General features: G+C 43.7%; 1 non-coding gene across 1 annotated transcript; it reads left to right on the forward strand.

Moving 5' to 3' along the window:
• The first annotated feature begins 1,103 nt into the window (after window positions 1–1,103).
• On the forward strand, window positions 1,104–1,178 carry TRNAP-UGG (transfer RNA proline (anticodon UGG)). The gene has a single exon. It is a non-coding gene; the product is annotated as a tRNA-Pro (tRNA).
• The last annotated feature ends 6,884 nt before the right edge of the window (window positions 1,179–8,062 follow it).

The raw sequence follows: 8,062 nt of genomic DNA on the forward strand, positions 1-8,062 counted from the left end.
TTAAGGCATAATTGCTCTATTGCGGCTACCCTTGCTATGTTATCCGATGCTGTTCACAAAGCGGCTCTTACTATAGCTATAGACCCGGCTATCTCCGAGTTGAAATTGAACCCAGCCCCGTCCATCAATCCAGAGCTCAAGACAACCGCGATACTTAAATCGCTCAAATAGCCAGCCACCTTAGACGGACACAGCCATTAGAAGAAGAAACGGAAACTCGATGGAGTACCAGAGATCCTCGACAAAGAAAGTCCCGATTCGAGGAACGGAATACATTTCCTTGATTGAAAAGACCGGTAAGAGAAAAGAAAGTAAGCATAGTCTTCTGAAAAGACCGGGAACCGTTTGATTTTCCGTCAACGAAGAACAAAAAGTAACGCTGTGCAAACTCATCTGATCCCTGTTTGGGACTTCTTCTTCATGTCACGAGCCGGAATCGAACCGTAAAATGATCATTCATTCAAAGTAGACTTTTGTCATAGGGCAAAGGAGCTTAGAAGGGTGATGTAGGGAAGTCGTAAGGGATGACCTTAGATGTTGTATGACGGAACGATGACTTAATGCTTCCATTTTTGCTTGAGAAATGACGTAGGTGATAGACTCACTCCTTCTTTCCATTTTTGATTGAGAAAGCGTCTGGCCCAAAGAGGTCTACAGTAGTGCCTTGCGAGGTCGTAGACCCGGTAACCCATCGTTCGCCTAAGATCGAAAATGCGATGTGACATCACTCTTCATTCAGTTCAGTCCATTTGCTTAACACATGCATGTCCAAAGAGATGGCGATGATCTGTCAAATCGAGATTGTGTGGGTGTTCAGTGGATCAAACCCTGTATTAATGGTTCTGGCAGGCTGCTGGCGTGGGACTTCTTTCGCTGGGCCCTTTGGACTCTAAATCCTTCCGGAGTGAGTGGTTCGATTCCACTCTCAGAACGATCAAGTCATTCCGAAAGAAAATGCAAGTGAAACGAGACGAGAATCAAATAAAATTGTAGGCTTATTTCCTAAAAGCGGTGGTTCTCGCCTCCCTGTGCCGCGGGGTGGGCGACTGCGGTTCGAGTCTTTTTCGATCGGGTAGATCCATACCATATGTTCCGGGGGGAGACGAGGTGTAGCGCAGTCTGGTCAGCGCATCTGTTTTGGGTACAGAGGGCCATAGGTTCGAATCCTGTCACCTTGATGTGGTATTCACAGGGGCCGAAGTGCAAAGCCCCGTAGCCTATCCGTGGTCGGGAAGGCAGGCGAAAAGCACGCACCAAAAAAAAAGAAAGCTATAATTTTCTTTTTTTCTTTTCTTCTTTCGTGTTTGAAACCCATTATCAGGCTTTTGCTTTTGATATTCTATATCTATCTAATATTATAAAGCTATTTCACTGGTTTGATTTACATACCTCAGTCATGTTATTTGTCTAGCCTTCAATCAGAATAGCCTCTCCACCGGTTCCGAAGATTCTTTCGGCATCAATGTGCTTTTGGAATCTTCCTATGAAACAAATAACATTCAGGAACTGTTTAGGACAGAACAGGCCGCAGATCAGTAGAAAGCGAGCTTTTTTCGCGTATAGCCAAGCCAACCTCGAAGCCCAATTAGCGCACGGGCCCTCAACTCAACCCTGGCGAGTACGCTAACTTGGTCAGGGAGCATTTAGACGGTGCAGTTAGTATTGACCACTACCGCCAAGTCCATAATTCCTAAATTGATGAAGTACACATAATGGAGCTCAAAAGCCGATTACAAAATATACTTTTTTAGCATCTTGAAACCGCACATAATAAATATTATGAATGAATCACCTTACAATAACATACGAGAGACTGCTTTCGATTTTTTCGAACAACAAGTCGAACCCAATGAACAATTCCATTCAAAGGAATGTTCTAGAGGGGGCCCTTTTCCGCTATATTCGCGATATTGAACAAAATGGAAGAAATTCTTCACGATTTCTAGAGTTCCGGGATTACTTCACTGATATCGATTTTTTCCTAAGCACGGCCTCTACTCTAGGTTAGTTCAAAGTGTAGTACAACGAACTATCGATACACCGAAAACGAGTAAAGATGGGTACATAAAATGAAGACATCGTGGATTACCCAAATTGGGACGACGATAGGACATTTCACTTTCTTTCGCAATATTTCTGATCATGACTCAACCACTAGGAAAGGGGATTGCTTACTCTCAGCCACGTTTTTCGCTTATGCTTAGTCAAGTGAGGATTCCATTCGAAGTAACGTAACAGGAGCACCATCTTCAAAACTTCTCGGGATCCGGAGTTTATCGAGAAAAGGTCCCATCCTTCAATATCATGATTGGGTCAACCAGGCCAGATCATAAGTTCAATAGTTTGATCGGGTCGACCAGGTCAGGCCCGATCATGAGTGAATAGAAAATCGAAAACGTACATAGCTGTTCCAGCGGAAATACTTTGTTTAATTCTACCACTTCTACTAGGAGTAGCCTTTTTAGTGCTAGCTGAACGTAAAGTAATGGCTTTTGTGCAACGTCGAAAGGGTCCTGATGTAGTGGGATCGTTCGGATTGTTACAACCTCTAGCAGATGGTTTTAAATTGATTCTAAAAGAACCTATTTCACCAAGTAGTGCTAATTTCTCCCTTTTTAGAATGGCTCCAGTGGCTACATTTATGTTAAGTCTGGTCGCTTGGGCCGTTGTACCTTTTGATTATGGTATGGTATTGTCAGATCCGAACATAGGGCTACTTTATTTGTTTGCCATATCTTCGCTAGGTGTTTATGGAATAATTATAGCAGGTTGGTCTAGTAAGACGGGGGGCGGCCGTTCGGTCGCCTATGATATACGGACCAATTGGTCAAAAATGGGTTTGTGCCGCAGGTGTTGAACGATCTACTCTACACAGGTGTGGGCTTACAGGGCTAGGGCTCATAAACCCTTTCTTTCATTGGGTCGGTCACTTTTCCGGGCCGGGATCGAGAAGTGGAAGTCATAAAAAATGATCTTCGCACCCGAAAGGTAGCTTGTCAAGCTGGTCTCACTATTGGAATGGAAATTCTAGCTTTCTTTTTGGCTCTTCTTCTTTGTCAACGCTACTAAGGACCTGACGGTTCGCCTACTTGATGAATGAAAGAACATGAGAAAGGGTTCTAAAAGAAAAGGCGACGAAAGTATACTACACTACACTACAGTACAGTCAAAGTCAGCGGCTGAGTGCCTCGCCTACTATTTTTTGTAGGCGAGCGAGTTAGAGAAGAGGCTTAGGGATAAGAGAGTGTCGGTGCGTACGTAGCCTTCATTCTACTACGCTACACAAAGTCACTTAGCTCGACGTTAATTAAGAGAGTAAAGGAGGAATACCCTACATAGAAGAACCGCTGTTCGCTTACAAAGGTATAACCTTTCGCTCCCCGGGGCAAAGCTGCTTCGCACCACTGATAGACGACTACTTAATTAAGATTCCATTTCAAAGGCGCTACTTTGTTTCGCAAGCCTTTGTCATTGTCAGTCAACTAAGGTTGGCCCTCGGCCCCCTGCGAATCCGTAAATCAGAGAGCATGCCGCAAAAAAAAGGATGGTCCCCTATGCATTGAATTCTTTCCGGAACGAAAAGAATTCAAGTACCTGACCCCCCCATCATGGTGAACCTCTCCTTGTGATCGGGATGAGGTAGATGCCTCCCAGCCGGGGGGCGGATCGAATCGGAGTTTCCTTAGGTAGCCACCGACCTACAGTTCTCCTTAAACTTCTGTGCTTGGTGGAAAAGAAGCGAACAAAGGTACGCTCGCTTGCTGTCTTGTTCTCTGCCGCGGACTGGGATCGCTCGCCAGCTAGGCCCTCTAGAAAAAAGTTGGAGCAACATTGTATGAGAACATATTACCCATCTTCGGGGACAAGGGGCGGAACGACCTCTCGATCTACTTACTGCAGCCCAGGACGGGCGTCGTCGTCTAGGCGTGACTTCTTGTTTTGATCTCCCCTACGCCTAGGACGTTGTCTGGGCCAAGAGCCATAGTTAGTTGCTGTTTCCATTTGGTTCTTCTTTCTCGTTGTTGATACCGGCAAGACCCAGCCAGATGATGATGTCTGCTGGTTGGTAGTGAGAGGACTCTTAGTACCCGCAAAAAAAAGGGCGCTGGTCATGTGATTTAGTTTCTTGCTCTCCCTTAGCAGCGGGAAAGGAGTCTATCTATCTGCCTAGCTTTGGTAGATTTCCCCCAACGCAATTCAAAAACGGAAATTCCACGAATCCCTGAGGTGGATAAGCCCGACGACTCAGCAGCAGTGCGGAATTGAGTTTCTGGTCCGGTGGATCTGATCTATTCTATTCTGGGGCAATACATACCAAAAGGTTCGAAAGAAGGAAGGCGCAGTATATAACCAACCCGCCCATAGCCGGTCTAACTGCTGAGAGAGAAAAGTGCTTTTCTTTCCCTAAGAGTCCTCGAGTACACACAGCTATTGCTGATCCTTTGCGAGATCAGGATGAGACCCTTCAGAATTTCTAATCAATCCATGTTAGGTCAACATCGAGACAGAGCATCTCAGTTGGCTCTGTCAAGGAAGTGAAACAGGCATTCCTAGGTTGAGGTTACCATAGGATTGACCCTCAGTCAGGCCTCCGATTCCAAGGAGTTGATTCAGCAAGTTCCCCGTGCTACCCCGCGGGAAGTCTAATCGGATCAATCGGTGGTTCCGTAATGAGTAGTCGAATACACATTGAGGGGGCCTTGCCTCCTCCTTCCCGCCCACACCTTCATTCTTTTCCTCCTCTGATCTTAGAAAGCCAAGAGACTTGAATTTAAGGCTTCAACAGTTATAATTATACGAATTCTACATACTAATTCGAATTAGCCAATAAATTAGCTATCATCTTTTCAATATAAATTATTGCAATATCAATGAATTGCAAAAATGCAATATTCAATAAGTAAAAAACAATACTCTGAAATAACCTACTAAAAAAAAGGATATTATTAAACACTAATAAGAAAATAAGATTTGATTTCTATTCATCTTAATGTTTCTTATTATTATATATGCCCCTTTGTTTAGGGGATTCTATGTCTAATTATTCCAAAAATTGGATTGATTGATACGAGTTGATTTCCTGTTACGATGGATGGAAGAAAGAATGGATAGTCCAATAGCTGCTTCAGCAGCCGCAAGGGCTATAACAAAAATGGCGAAAATGTAGTTGTGGAAGTAGTCTTGCCCACTTTGCCTTACGCTCATAGAGATCTATAAGTATCCCTCTTGTCTAAGTAGGTAAGTACGCTCTGCCCAGTACTTTGGCATTAAAGCCTGAGTCCTTTGACCTTCTTTCTTGAATGTTCTGGAATCCCAAAGTTAGAATTGAATGCAAAGAAAGAAAGTGAATTCCAAGTGAATCACGAAAGAAGCAAAGCCGTAACTCGCTTCCGCCGGCAAGTAGGCATGAAAAGTAAACAATGGTGACCCCTCTTGCATCTCCTCCTTCAAAACCCTATCCTCGATCAATGGTATTGGAATTTGAGCCCAGACAAAGCTTTTCTCCTCAGGAATTTCATTAATGAATTTTATTATCTTGATAGACCGATGAGCTATAATGTCTCTGGGTAGGGGGGCCCGCCTGGATCTATGATCGTCAATATTGGGGTGCTATCATAAGGTGGTTAGATCTCAACCAAGTAAAGGGCGCCCCTGAGGACGTAGACTTAAACTAGGGGGCTGAGATTGTCTGCTGAGAAGCTCTGGAATGATAGAGAAGGCAAAGGATGCTAGTACTGGACGAGTAGTAAGAAAAAAGAGTTCCTGCTGTCCAACTACCCGATTCGTTAAAGTAGCACTGGTAAATGCGTAGATAGCTGTCCAACTAGTCTATTCGAGAAAGTAAATAGCAACGGAGACATACTACTAGCACAGGTCGCGGGAAGGAAACCCGGGGGAGGAGGATGAGATAGCTTGGTGGGTTTGTTTGTAACAACTAGCAATACTCGTTCGGTTTCAAAAGTAGAGCTATAAGACCGGGTAAGCAATAGGAAAGAAATGTAGTTGTAGTATAGTACTGTACAACACAACTAGCACAGGAAAACTATTCGAATCGCTTGTAACAGCAAGCCCGGAGCTAGCCTAAAAGAATTCCATATCTGAGCGTTCTAGTCATTCCTGCGAAACTAGAAGCTACTACTCGTTCCAAGGGTGGAGGAGAAGTATCCGTCTTGTTCTTACGCCGACGATGTCTGGTTTATATTTCATAATAGAAGAGGTGGATTGGATAGTTTATATCATGGAGAAATGTGCCTATCTCTCGATCAAATAGTAATCGGATTGTAAGAAAGAAGTTATGGTAGTTTTGACTTAGGGGCCTACTGCCTATTAAGAACCTGGAGTGAACCTTATTTATTTTTGGGGAGAAATGACTCTTGTGAATTGTAGAAGCAATAGCATGTACAAAGCTAGGTTGATCTACAAAGATAAAGAAGAAATAGACCTACCTTTCCAACTATCTTTTGAAAACACTAAGCAGGGATCAAAGCACTATTAATAGGTCCTCCTGAAGTAATCCTTAACAGTTGTGAAATAATGGCTTTTCTAACCAACAGGTCTATTGTTTCAGCCAGTAATCCAACCAACAACTGAAGTTTTTCCCATCCCAAGTCTAAAGATAGAGATGAACCCTCTGCTGTTCAAGATTGGCTTAGTGTTAAATCATCCACTGCTCTCTTTCCTCTTGTTTTTGGTGAATTATCAGTGTGCAGATGAATTCAATCCACTGCTATTGAAGAAGCTTTTGGAGGCATATCCTCTCTTGTCTTGTCGGACTAAGAGCTCTTGTCTCTTTCTTTTCCCACGGTAACTAGAGATTGAATAATAGAAGCCAGATTCAATATCATAAGAAAATAGAGATTGTAGCGTAGAGTCAGGCTATCCCATGTTAGCAATAACAGCTTTGGGATCTTTCCTGTTAATGATGAATAGCTTGCCTCAACAGATAATCAGAATTCTTTCTATTCGCGGTATAACAACCGGAAAACGAATCGATCTAGATGCCCCACTCTTGCCTTGAAGGAATTGAATCATCAACTGACTTACTTGAGGAATAAATCAGCTGCTTTCGATTCTTGTCTATCGGATTCTATTGAGAAGAAGGGACAACCATCCATCCTCCCCGATAACGATAAGTGGTTGTCTACTTCCTTGAAGCCCTACTTCCCTAGAGAATTTATTTAAGCAAGTATTGGCGTAGGAGGTGCGAAACCACGGCAATGCAATGACAGATAGGGTTTTTGGAAAGCGGGTAAGGAGGCAGGTAAGTATTAGTCGGTGGATAGCTGTTTTGGAAGAACACTCGGATTAGGGGGAACCCCAAGCGCGAGCGAGGAAGTAAGAAAGTAAGAAGCTAGCAAGGGTTGTCAAACCAGCTAAGGATGTAGCTGTCATCAACCAGAAGCAAGTAAAGACGGGAAGCCCTCTACTCTAGTATTTCGCTTAGGAGGGGATGCCACCTCGGAGAGCAAGCCTGGTCTTGCAAATGAATTGAAATGAAGTAGTTGTTTATTTAAAAGCAAGGAAAGATAGCAGTTAAGGAATATCGGATCGGGTTGCTCGGGGAACAGGATCTTAATGATCAAAGAAGTGATTCAAAGAAAAGTGCCGGTAATGTAATGGTACTCCGCGCCATGGCTCTGGTACTTAGGAATGATTGGGTTGTCCCTTCACTCAGAAGATAGGGTTGTTTCTTGCTTTGGTTGAATCAACCCTTCACTCGGGCTAGACTCCTTCCTATTGATTCCCTTCTTCTATAGACAGACCCCCGGCTAGGGCAGCAGCGTTTTAAAGAAATACGAACAGTTTGGTTTTCAGTGAGCCCGCTTCTTATTCTTAGTGATAGGTTTCTAAAGTATCTATCGCTATGTGCCCCTCCCCGGAAAAAAACAAATAGGCTCGGGCAATTATCAGCTTAGGGACAGCAAGCGGATAGTAGATCTGGCTCCATCCCTTGAATCCGCTGTAACTGATAGAATCTTGTACGAGAGACCCGCAAATAAATAGGGAAACCCGCTTAAAACGCTTTTTAAGTAGAAGCTGAGCCATTACCTGCTAGCATATC

The sequence above is a fragment of the Zea mays genome, unplaced genomic scaffold (assembly GCF_902167145.1).
Source record: "Zea mays cultivar B73 unplaced genomic scaffold, Zm-B73-REFERENCE-NAM-5.0 scaffold_277, whole genome shotgun sequence".
Taxonomy (NCBI): Eukaryota; Viridiplantae; Streptophyta; class Magnoliopsida; order Poales; family Poaceae; genus Zea; species Zea mays.